We start from the raw sequence: 13,159 nt of genomic DNA, 5'->3' as shown, positions 1-13,159 counted from the left end.
TTCATGCAATCAAATCAAGTTAAATGTGCCATGAAAATGGAAAAGACATGAACAAATGTGACTTTTGAATCTAGAATATACTAACCTATCTACTACATAAATTGATTTAAAACTGATGACTATCTTTATCTCAAAGCCGACTAACTCATTCTAAAATATTTAAGTATATTCATGCGTTAAAATGTTGGATGAGGGGTTGGGGATTTAGCTCAGTGGTAGAGCGCTTGCCTAGCAAACGCAGGGCCCTGGGTTCGGTCCTCAGCTCTGACAAAAAAATGTTGGAAGAATTCATGTGTTTATATTATTGAATTAATTCTAACCATAAACAAATTCCAGAGCAATTTGGCTTTTACTTAAAATAATTCATGACATTAAAATTTGTGTATAATCAATATATAAGACTATTAATTCATGTAAATCTATCAGTAATTATGTCTTTGACAATACAATGCCAATGGTTACTTCAAGTATTTTTAAATATTGTTTAAGACTGAACACATTCTATGTATAATACAGAATAATATTTCCATGTTATAGTTAGAGAAAGTTTACATTATAGATAAAACATAATTTCTGGTATAATTCTGTGCAAAAGTTTTGTTTCAATGAAAAATCATATGGAACAACTTTCTGTCAGATAAAAAATGGCAATACTTTTCTCTTATTCAATAAAGACTTAAAATAGAAAAGTAAAAAGAGATTTGTCATTCAGAGATGTGCTTTTATATGAAGAGGTATATAGTGATGAAATTGAGTTAAGAAAAGAGAAAACTTTCTCACAAATTATCTTACAATCAGATTTAATTTTATAAATGCCAATTATACAGAGATTTCCTTTTTATGGCTGCTGTCAATTCTGATATCTTTTAAAACTACTATATAAAAGACCTGAGATACATGATAATGGGTTTTTATAAGAGGTGAATCCTTTTCATCAGTAAAAGAATAAGGTAATAATCTGCAAATACAATATATAAAGGAACACATACATAAATATATACAAAACTATGTATGTAAATTTGTAAAATTAACACTTTAATGAACATCATAGGTCTCTATCAATTCTATCAATAAAACAGAAACAGGAAACATGACAATAAAAACTACAGTTTTAGATAACTGTTATATTTTCTAATGTGATCCTATCCATCTGAAGAAATGTGTATTTCTGAGTGGCATACTTTGAAGTTAAGTATTTTTAACTAACAAGCATTTTATTACCCAAAATTTCTCATCTTAATGTAGGGAACCTAATAAAGCCTTCAGTAATATTGCTTATCAAAAAGTCACAAACAATAATTTATATTTCATTAATGACTATTGAGGAGGTTTATTAGATACTAAATGAAAATCCATTATATGAGGCTTACTGTGTGAAGACATAACCAATTCTCAGTATTTTGACTGCCCCTTATATATGCTATGAAATTTTCTGCCATCTGTCTACCAGTTCTTCATCTATTTATCCAAGAATACAGTGACAAACATTAAATTATTAATAGGTGAAGAGAGCAATTAAAATGAGAAATGTTGGGGCATTGATATCCACTACAAAATTCACAGAATATGCAAAGGAAAGAACCATGGTATTTCACAAGAATTAGCTTATAAATGAGTAATAATTAACCAAATATGGAATCCCTTAAGTTCCTGTCCCCACGAATTAAATCTCCCCTTGTGTTTATTGTAACAGTATCATTTATCATTCTTTGAGGCTGAGAAATTTGCTGAACTTCTGTTGACCCCATTCACTCACATTGCTGCAGTTGGTTCAGAGGAAAAAGTTTCATTCTATAATTCAAGCTGGATTTGAAGTCACTATGTAAAAGAGTGTAACCTCCAACTTACTATGATGCTACTGCCTCAGCATTCCGAACACTGGATTGACAGGTATTAACTATCGTATCTGTATCCACTTCACTTACTTCTTGAAGTAGTGATATCAATAACACCATTATAATGTAATACAGAATATGAGGTGGTGAATAGGATGATTTCAAAAATAGAATAGTAATTCATATGCAGCAAACACTCAATAAATGTTATGATATTATTTTAACAATAATATTCCTTCTAGATTTTGGAGGCTGTACTTATGGAACATACTGTAGTGGTAACATGCATATGTTTGGGATGCCCAAACTGGTCAGTAAACATACTTAGATAATATATTCACATACATACATAAAATATACATTCATACATATAATATACATACATTCACATGATATACATGCATACATATAACATGTATACATATACACATACATATACCCTATATAGATGCAATGTGCATGTATACAAACAATATGCATAAAGGCTTATGTGGTCATATTTTATTTTTCAATAAACTGATTCTCAAATATTTTAAGTATTAAAATGTCAATATTCCTATTATTATCTTTCAGATACATACTTTTGTAAAACCCCAAAATTAACTGTACTACATTGTGCTACATTATTTTGACAAGAAAATTATCTATGCTACATTAAGTTAATTAATTTAGTCATAGTTTAATATTCTTTTGAAAGCTACTATATGATTCATCAACTCATGTCAAAAATGTTAAGAAACTATTAAGGGTTAAAAATAAGGGTGAAATTAATTTAATAATATTAATAACAGGTTATTTAACAATATATCCCAACACATTATCCACATTACCATCATAAAAGTTTATCTGCAAAAAAAAGTTTATCTGCTTCATAATATTTTCCACACTAATTCTTTAAAATACATTAAGTATGCCATACCTACAGCAAAATAATCAGTTCCACCAGACAATATTTCAAGGGCTCATGTCCACTATATTTAACATCTACAGCATTCATCATCACCGTTAATACAATGCTGGCTTCCTTATCAAGAGATGGGATGCTTAGGGTTCATGAGTACAAATTCTGCAGTTATCTTCAGTTGATTTTTAAATATTATTTATGCGAGCATCATTAAATAGTGATGTAATTTTAATATGTTACTTTGTGTCCTGTTCTTAATTCAGTCACATTATAATGAAAATTATGAATCTCTAAAAAGGCCATAACATAATGAGAACTAACACAGTAAAGCATTTCAATGTTCATAAGCCTGTTCGAACTTTTATTCAAGCAATTCCACTTGTGACTTCCTATCTTTGATCATATACAAGACACAAGACACAAGCTGATTACTTCACCTTAAAAATAGTTTCTCTTCTTTCTCATCACTTTTAAAAACTAAAACTTTGCCCCTTTCAAAATACATTCTATCCAAATGTGTTGCCCAGATTATATGTCATAAACCTTGATTTTAGTTTAGTCTAGATTATTATTTAAGATTATGCCAGTTTGGGGGATATGTTGTTGTACTCTGAAGCACCTTTGTGGTGATATTGTGTTCCCCAAAATATTGTGCACCTTATTAAACTTACCTGGGGTCAGAGAACAGAAGAGCCACTAGATATAAAGGCCAAACAATGGAGGCACTCACACCTTTAATCCTATCACTTGGGACACAGAGATCCACCAGGATCTCTGTGAGTTCAAAGCCACCCTGGAAACAGCCAGGCATAGCGACTCACACCTTTAATCCCAGGAAGTGATGGCAGAAAGCAGAAAGGTATATAAGGCGTGAGGACCAGAAACTATAAGCTTTTGGCTGATTAAGCTATTAGGCTTTTGACAAGCAGTTCAGCTGAGATCCATTTGGATGAGGACTCAAAGGCTTCCAGTCTGAGGAAACAGGATCAGCTGAGGAACTGGTAAGGTGAGGTGGCTGTGGCTTGTTCTGCTTCTCTGATCTTCCAGTATTCACCCCAATAACTGGCCTTAGGTTGGATTTTATTAATAAGACCTGTTGAGATTCATGCTACACACCTTGATAGACCTTTTTGAATATTTGTAAAGAACAAATAAGGTGGTTTGCATACCCATTAACCTTTCTCTTAGGCCTTGGTACTGTAGAAGTAGGGGATATACTTCATAAGTGCTACAGGAATCTTTGTTATAAAGATTCATATAGACACAATAATCTGACACAAAGGGAGTAACTCTTGTCTACAGGGGTTACATTCTAAGATTTTTTTTGGGGGGGGTCCTAATATTTAAGGAAGTACTGGAACATTTGTATTTCCTCCCTATTATCTTTCATTAACACATGCATGATAATGTTTATAAGTTAAGCAAAGTAGTAGATCACGAGTAATGAAAATAAGGTAGAACAATATATCAATGCATTATAATGAGGATAATATAACTATTATTTTTCTTTTTCAAAAACTATATTTTTGTACCACCCTTGTCCTTTTCCTATGATGACATAAAAGGGCAAGTTTTTAATACCACCCTTGTCCTTTTCCTATGATGACATAAAAGGGCAAGTTTTTAATGGAGAAATATGAGGAAAATAAGAGGCATTGTGACACATTGTTAGATTATCATGCAAGGTTCATTGAGCACAAGCACTGAAATCTGAAACATTCAGTCTGACACCCAGGATAAGCACCAAATCATCAGCAAGTGGGTGATGTGCAGTTCAGCTGGATCAGATGAAGAGGCTGTGTGTTTCCTCAGTGGCTCAAAACCAGTATAGTGTGAGATTGTGCCATTCTCCTCAGAATTACAAGTCATCTAAAGCATGGAAATTTTATTTTTAGAATAATCCATTGAATATCTCGATTTCTTCTGTTATTCGCTGAATTATTGAAGCTATGGAAGACAAATGGCTCTGATGATTAATGAGAGGCTATTGGATGTCAAATGCCTATACATATAAATGATATGCATGTATAAACTAATAACTTTATATAGACTAAATCATAGCAAGGTTTTCCAATTGCCCATGCATTTTTAACTAGATGGATAAAATAAAATCTTTAGACAAAATAAATTTAGCAAAATCTTTTGACAAAAAAACAATAATAACATAAATCAGGCAACAGTGTAAAGATTCAGAGAATTTCCCTGTACCTAGTGGGAGAAGGGAGACATCATGGGGTAGACAAAGAAGTGAAGTAAAGGAATTATTTCACCCCCGGGGATTTGCCTTGTTTGTTTAAGGGATGGTCCATATTATATAATCAATTGGTTGGCTGGTGGCTGGCTGTGACTGGCAGATAATTTTTTTCCAAGTCAGTTATGAAAACTATTTCTAGATAAATTCCCAGTTGTGTTCATAAGAGCTCTGGGAATGGAAACATCCTAAGCAATATATCTTCCTTTTTATTAGCTTTCGTATGACCAGAAATGATCCATTCCTATTCCATATTTTAGAGAATGCTCTGTAAGTTTCCTCTGGTGCCATAAGAGATTGCCTTTTTAAAACACCATACCTCAATGGTCTGGCAAAATACTTAGCCCTGATATCTAGTGATATCTATTTAAGACAATCTTTGTTATAACAATCTTAAAAACTTTGAACAGTTTGTAAATTATAAATAAAATACAAGTCAAGTAATTCAATGTTAACATACTCTCAGAGTAAACTCCCTGATCCCTAATTTTTCAAAATATGGTAAGTATTTTGATCCTCTAGTCTTGACAAACTTACCCCCTGCTCTAGCACCAATGTTTCTGGAGCCTTGGGTACAGAATTGTTTTGTAGATATATTCACTGGGACTGGACACCTCAACTCTGCATTATGATTGCTGTTTCCTAAAAGGGTCTATGTCTGTTGCAAGGAGAAGTTTCTTTGATGAACAGTGAGAACTACTCTTATATGTAGGTGTAAAGACAAACATTTAGAATGAAGATGGGATTATGAAGGTTTGGTAAAGTGATGGCTGTTGATTCTTCTCTAAGATCCATGGTGTCACCAGGACCAGGTAGTTCAATATGTTTCAAGGACCAGGCATAGTTTCCCTCTTGAGGAGCCAATCTTAAGTTAATTAGAGAGCTGTAGTTACTGGCAATGTTTGCATATCACTGCTCTACCGTTAGGGGTACCATGTTGTGTGTCTTTGTTGAGTTTCTTAGGCATCAAGCTGGGTAGAATTATCAGCTGCTTCCCTCCTTAAGAAGCTCCTATTGTGCCAACTGATGGCATAAAAGCTAGTTCCTGGAGACAAAGCATGCCTGTCAGCTCCATCTCAGGAGCTTCATGGCCCTGTGTCTTTAGTAGTAGGTTATTACTTTCCACTCTGGTGACAACCAAGGACAATGGTGATAGTCTGTAATGTGTAAGTTACTTGGACCACCTTGATCAACAACTCAAAGGAGAGCTTTTTTATGGCAACTCAAGTTTACAAATATAGTTTATAATAGTTGGCAATGAAGCATTCATGTTAAAAAGTATTTAATTCACTGAAATTCTTTACTAATGCTTGAAAGAGTGGATATTTACATTTGCCTTAATGTTTTCAAGGTCAATATGATTATAATCGTTGCATTTTGATAGAACTTTTATACGTTCACTTTTTTCTAACTGTTGATTAATAACAATTTGCTACAGAGGATCCTCAGCCAAGATATGGTTGTCTGATACAATATCTCATCTTCATCAGCTCTAAATACTTTCTAAATTTTCAGAGTGAGGTTTCAATTGGTCATCCCAACTAAATGTGATTCATGTTTCAGCACTAAAGGTATTGTAAATGTGACAGAGGTGAAAAGCAGGCAGTACAATTTTAAACTTATAATCACTTTATGTCCAATAAACATCCTCTGAGATAGATTATATTTAACAAATTACCATCTTATACCCTGATATTTTAAGGCCAACTTAAAAGATATTCATTCAATTTTCCCCATGATAGTCTCAAATAGTTTGAATTAAGCTATGCAGTCAGTGAAATAGACAACCATTTGGGTGTGATGTGATCACTCACTATCTTTATTGAAGAACAACCCAATTCTTTAAAATTCACCAATGTGTTAACTGTAATAGTATTTGTAAAAATTATTTCTTAATTCTCTCATTCAGAACTTACTTTAGGAGAACTATTTAGTGTATTCAAAATACCTCAAATATTTGTGTTTTTCTTGAGGATTTACCCATCTTTCAAATACAGAGCATAATATAATCAAGTAGTTAGTTCCCCTTCATACCAGTAGTCAGAAGATAAAGTGCAAAAATTCAGGCATAGCCTATGCAAATTCATGGATATTTTATACAAATATTGTTACATTACTTTCATTTTTAACTTCTCCGTTTTGTAGCTTCAGTTTTCTACTTCCCCTTATTTCACAGCTTACATTTATTCCTGTTTTGTTATATTGGGACATGTATTTCCATAACATCCTTCAAGTCCTTTTGGCCAGTACAGAAACTAAAAAAAAATAAATACAAGAAGGGAGCAGAACTGTGGAATAAGAAAGGAACAAAAAACAGAATTATACAACTTTTTGTTGAAAGGTACCAAAGTAGCTAAAAAGTATAGACTGTGTCTTCTTTTGCTGTATGTGCATTTTTAGCTACCAGAGCCAATACTCAAGAAATACTTTGTTTCTTTTAACATGTGAACTCAGTACAGGAAGGTGTCACCTTTGAACCAGGGAGTAAGTTCTCAGCATATACTCTATCTGTGAGTTCTCTCACCTTGGATTTCTCTGACTCCTAGAACTGTTAGGAAAATATCATTCTTGTCTCTAAGTCACCCTCAATGGATAGATACTTTTAACTGCATGCTCTTGAGTCTTCTGTTTTACAACTATGCCTGTCCATGAAAAATAGATCTTTGAAATCTCTATAAGCACTACATACTCAATAAATTCAAATTAAGGTAACTGCTTTCTCTGAGATAATAAAAATAAAATTTGATATTATTATTAATAAAGACTAGACAGCTTTTTGAAGCCTGTTGACCAGTCAACTTAGACAAATTGATAAGCTTCAAACTCAGCAAGAGTTCTTGTTTTAAAAAAAAATAAATGTGGAGAGCCATTAAGGAAAGACATTGTCATAGACCTTAGTCATCCACATGCATAAGCAAACAGGTGTATACTCACACAATCCACACACTCACACACACACACACACACACACACACACACACACACACACACACACACAAACAGGTACATTTACCACAAAGTAACAACATAAAAAATATTGTAAAGATAAAGGAATAATAATAAAGTCTATGATTTAAAATAAACTTATAGGAAATTTCATATCTCTTTTTTGCAGATGGAAGCCTAGACAATTATAATATAAAAATAAACGTAAACCAGGCAGTGGTGGCGCATGCCATTAATCCCAGCACTCAGGAGGCAGAGGCAGGTGGATCTCTGTGAGATTGAGGGCAGCCTAGTCTACAGAGCAAGATCCAGGACAGGCACCAAAACTACACAGATAAACCCTGTCTCGAAAAACCAAAAAACAAACAAACAAATAAATAAATAAATAAATAAATGTAATAAAAACATGCATATTGAAGAGTAACCATTTCACAAGCTGAATGAAAATGTGCTTGGGAGATGTAAGAGAAAGATGTATAACATTAATAAAACTATCTTTAGATATACTATTCTGAAAGGATTGAATTTATTTATTTGCATTATTGCTAAGGGCAAATACCCTTTTAAAAATTAGAAAAAATGCCCTTTGTTAAAAATATCATTTATGTAGCAAAGATTTTCTATAAAAAAATGAACATTTTTTCCTAAATTCCCTTTGGCCTTTTGTAAAATTAGAGACATCATTTTCTGGAATTTTTTTCAAAATGTTTCAAGGCAATAGAAGCAAAATATTAGGCTGATCATGAACACTTCTTTTATTTACTTTTAATTAATTTTATGAGTATATTTTATATTGTTATATTAATAGTCTAAAAGTAATAGCACATAAATAATTAAATGTATATTTGTGTGCATACATTTTTTCTGTTTTATAATCAATAACATTGAATCCTAATGCTCAACACAAGAAGTGTTTAAAAACTGTGTTTCTGACAACAGAAATGTTGAATATTACATTATCTGTATCTAGGTGCTTAGATACAACAGTTAGACACACACTAAAAATTCAAGTTATAGCAAGTCTTGAAAGGTACAATTTAATTGTTACTGAGTCCTATATATTTTCAAGTAAAAGGTTCTTCAAAGGACGAATTAATAATCAATACCGAATTTTGATGCAAAGGCAAAGGAAACAGGGAATACTCTGTAATGTGGCAGCTCTTTAACTGGTTATACAAATTGGAAAGCGTGAGAGTAAAATAGGTTATAAATGATTTAGAGGAAAAAAAATGTAAAGTAAGTCTACACTCAAAGCCCAGAATTTGTTAATGTTAATAGTATATAAAGCAACCAGACACCTTTTGTAAACCACAGAAGGCTCAGGACTCTGAAACAAAGAAGTGATACCTATACTGCTCTACAAAAGTACACTGATACAAAACATGAACAAAATAATTTAAGGCAGGAATGAATAGCTAGGATCTTATCTCCAAGTTATCCATCAATAAGTGTATACAGTGGCCTCACAATAGAAAGGGCCCCAACAAATCAAGAAGCTACAAGCTGTACAGTGGGTTTACTACTCTTTAGTTTAGGCTTTGGTATCATGACTAGTTATGAGCTTGAATGTATAAATGGGAACAACCTACTTTTACACCTAAAAACTGAAATAAACCTGTAAATTCAGTCCCTTGAGAGGTTGAGGCAGGAAGAACAGAAGTTCAAGTCTTGCCTGGGATATTTAGAAAGACCTTATCAAAAACAAAAATAACAGAACTAAAAATGTACAACAATGAGATGTGAGAATGCATCTTAATAATAAAAGACTTGCTTAGCATCAAATACAATAAAGACAATATAACAGTTTATAGGTAGCCACCAGGGAACTAAAACTTTGTGTTTCCTGATGCCAGGGTCAAGGATATAAAAACTATAGTGAAGATACTTTGTTTAATTAGCAATTTAGATATCCAAACAGCTGTTGAAATTAGAATGTATTTTTTGTTAAAATTCTAAAAATTTCTAGATCAAAATCACTTACTAATTAGCTTATAAATACTGCATATTGATGTCTAAAGTATTCGACATAAGGAAATGACTTTTATTTTGGAAGAAATCTTCAGTTAATTATATTATTTAAATACTGTTGTGACATTATGTCTATAGACTTTGTATATTCCTTAGAAATAATAAATACCTTAGATATTGACAAGCTGTCTCCCAGGTTTATCCAAGATTTCTAGTGTTCAGAGGCTTGACGCGGTTGTTGACTACATCAATAACTTGGGGCATTCAGGTAAAGCACTACTGTAATTAACCATATAAGCTGTCGATGAAGTCAGTTCTGATTAGCTGGAGGGATCCTATAAAGACAAAAATGGGATTCAGACAAAGATGTTGTGGAAATTAGGAAATGCTCATTAAGATTACTTCTTTCCATCACTTGCATGAACTTTTGACCAGCTGACCACTCTGTAGAATCTAACATCCCCAAGCCCATTGCCTTCAGATTCTCTCTCTCTCTCTCTCTCTCTCTCTCTCTCTCTCTCTCTCTCTCTCTCTCTCTCTCTCTCTCTCTCTCTCTTTCTCCCCTCCCTCCTCCCTCCCTCCCTCCCTCCTCCCTCCCTCCCTCCCTCCTCCCTCCCTCCCTCCCTCCCTCTCTCTCTCTCTCTCTCTCCCTCTCTCTCTCTCTCTCTCTCTCTCTCTCTCTCAGCTTAAGAGAACCATGCTGTAAAGTATCTTCAACTTCAGTTACTTCTAACTGTGTAGGTCTCAGAGGCCAAATCTATGTTGTATATCATATCTCACACAGTTTAGACAATTAGTATGAGAGACGATGGCAAAGAGGATATAGCAGAATTTAACTAATGGCCTTCATTTTGTGGGAAAGCAAAGGTCATAAGTATTTTTATCCTATGTTTGTGATAAACCAGGTGACCAAGTCTACATGAGAATGTCATGCAAATAATAGAATTTCAGAGTCAGCTTTTAGGATGACTATTTAACTAATGAATACTTTCATCACAGGAAATCTAAAAAAGGAAATTTGATAATATTAAATGAGTGAGATAATACATCCCAAACCATTACTTCATTACAGGTACATTTACTTAAAAAAAAAATGACAATAGGAAACCTGAACACAGAGCTTAGGTCATGGTTTTACTGATTACTGATTACTGTGGCACTTTTGAATAATGCCAGTTAAATTCCATCTGGACAAAACAGTCCAGAGAAACTTATTGTCACAAGACATTACTGACTACATATTTTATAACCATGCTTCTAATGTGGGGGAAAAGCTATAATTATTCTAATATCTTATAGAAGGTAGGAGAACCAAGAATTTGTCGATTTGTCATCTGGTGAATGTACAGTAAGAAAAGACTTTTCAAAACGCTCAGGGCATGCACTGCTCTGCACCAGGTCATCTATGTATCTATGATGGCTTCCAGTACAGCATTTTAATGGGATGCTTGAGAGGGCAAATGAGTGGGTGTGATTCTTCGACCTTGCCTTTGCCTTTTCCTCCTGTTTGTTTTGTCCAATTCTGATGTGTTAGTTTTAATTTTATCTTACTGTATTTTATTTTATTATTATACTTCAGAAGCTTGTTTACTAATGAGAGACTGAAACAGAATGGATCTGGATGGGAAGGGAGGTAGGGAGGAACTGGGAGGAGTAGAGAGAAGGGAAACTGTAATCAGCATTATTATGTGAGAAAAGAATATATTTTCAAGAAAAGGAAACATATTTAGAGATATATAAAAAAAACTAAAATTTATAGTTTTAGCCTCTGATGTCAGGGTGCATTGCCAGGGATCCTGGTGTGTCTGTGCTGGGACAAGTCCATTATCACACATGTTAAACTGGCCAGATAACAAGTTGTTCAAAGTTTGTTATAATTAAGCTAAGAGAAAATTTAGACTGGAAAAATTTCATATTATGTGTGAGAAACTACCAGCTCTCAATTATGCTTGATTTGTAAAAGAATATGTTTTAGAATGTAGTTAAAATTATTCTATTCCAATAAATGATAAGTGAGGAGAATGTACATTAAACCAAATTATTTAGAATATCAGATTATTTGGGGGCAGATAATGATTTACATAGAAGTCAAAATTTATTTTTGTTGTTGTTTCAGGTTTATTATTGATATCTTAATTTAATCACAGCATTTCCTCCTTCTCTTTTCTATTTCTAAACCCTCCCATATATTCTCCTTGCTTGCCTTCAAATTCAAGGCCTCATCTTTCATTAATTATTATTGCATGCATATATGTATTTATATATAAATATATATTCCTAAATATAACCTGTTGATTCCATACAAAATCACTTGTATGTTTGTCTTCAGGGTGAACAGCTGGCTCTGGACAGTTGGTGTTTTCCAGGCTCCCACTCCAGGTTGACTCAGCTACATATAAGTCATTCAGGGCTGAGGCCTTGTGGGCTGTTCCCACTACCGTGGCATGTTCCTCAGTGTGATCCCTGTGCAGATCACTTTGAACAGTCACACTGGTGAGGATTCATGGCTACAGCTTCTGGTAATACTAGGAAACACAATCTCATGCAAAATCCCTGATCCTCTGGTTCCTTGCTTTGTTCCTGGAGTTTTGGGTGCAAGATAAATTCATTGGGACTGGTTCCCACAACATTCATTTTAATATTTTAATAAAAATGTAATTATATTACTTCCCTGTTCTGTGGTGATATTTTATTTGTGCACCCCAATAAAACTTATCTGGGGATCAGAGGACAGAGCCAGCCACTGTATTAAACATAAAAGTCAGGCAATGGTAGTGCATGCCTTTAATTTTAGCATTTGGGAGGCAGATATTCTTCTGGATCTCTGTGAGTTCAAGGCCACACTGGGGACAGAGCCAGGCCTGGTGGCACACTCCTTTAATCCCAGCACTAGTTAACCATAGGGCTGTGGAAGTCTGTATAGACAGACAGGAAGTGATAGAGCTGGGTGGAAAGAGGAAGTGATGTAGCTGGGTGGAGAGAGGAAGTAAGATGTCAGGGCACAGAAAGATATATAGGCATGAGTATACATGAAGTAACTCTCTCTGGAAGCTGAGGATTTCAGTCAGAGGATTTGTGGAGCTGGTAAGGTAATAGCTGGTGGCTGTGGCCTGTCCTATCCTTCTGATCTTTCAGCTTTCACCCTAATACCAGGCTCCAGGTTTTTTATTAATAAGACCGTTTAGCAATTCATGTTACACTCTTCTCTTCCCACCTATTCATATCCTCTTTGCTCCTCCCATGCCTATGAGCCCA

The 13,159-nt window shown here is 33.9% G+C and overlaps 1 long non-coding RNA gene across 8 annotated transcripts in view; it reads right to left on the bottom strand.

Moving 5' to 3' along the window:
• The window catches only part of LOC114694123, a 216,192-nt gene that overhangs the window by 173,965 nt on the left and 29,068 nt on the right, over nt 1-13,159 (bottom strand). For all 8 annotated transcript variants that reach the window (XR_005092122.1, XR_005092118.1, XR_003734654.2 and 5 more), the window contains exon 2: nt 10,074-10,239. This is a non-coding gene — a long non-coding RNA (uncharacterized LOC114694123). The remainder of the gene's footprint in view (nt 1-10,073; nt 10,240-13,159) is intronic.

This window comes from Peromyscus leucopus, chromosome 9 (assembly GCF_004664715.2).
Source record: "Peromyscus leucopus breed LL Stock chromosome 9, UCI_PerLeu_2.1, whole genome shotgun sequence".
NCBI classification, from domain to species: Eukaryota; Metazoa; Chordata; class Mammalia; order Rodentia; family Cricetidae; genus Peromyscus; species Peromyscus leucopus.
Note: the sequence above shows the minus strand (reverse complement) of the source record. Positions and strands in the feature narration are given on the sequence as shown.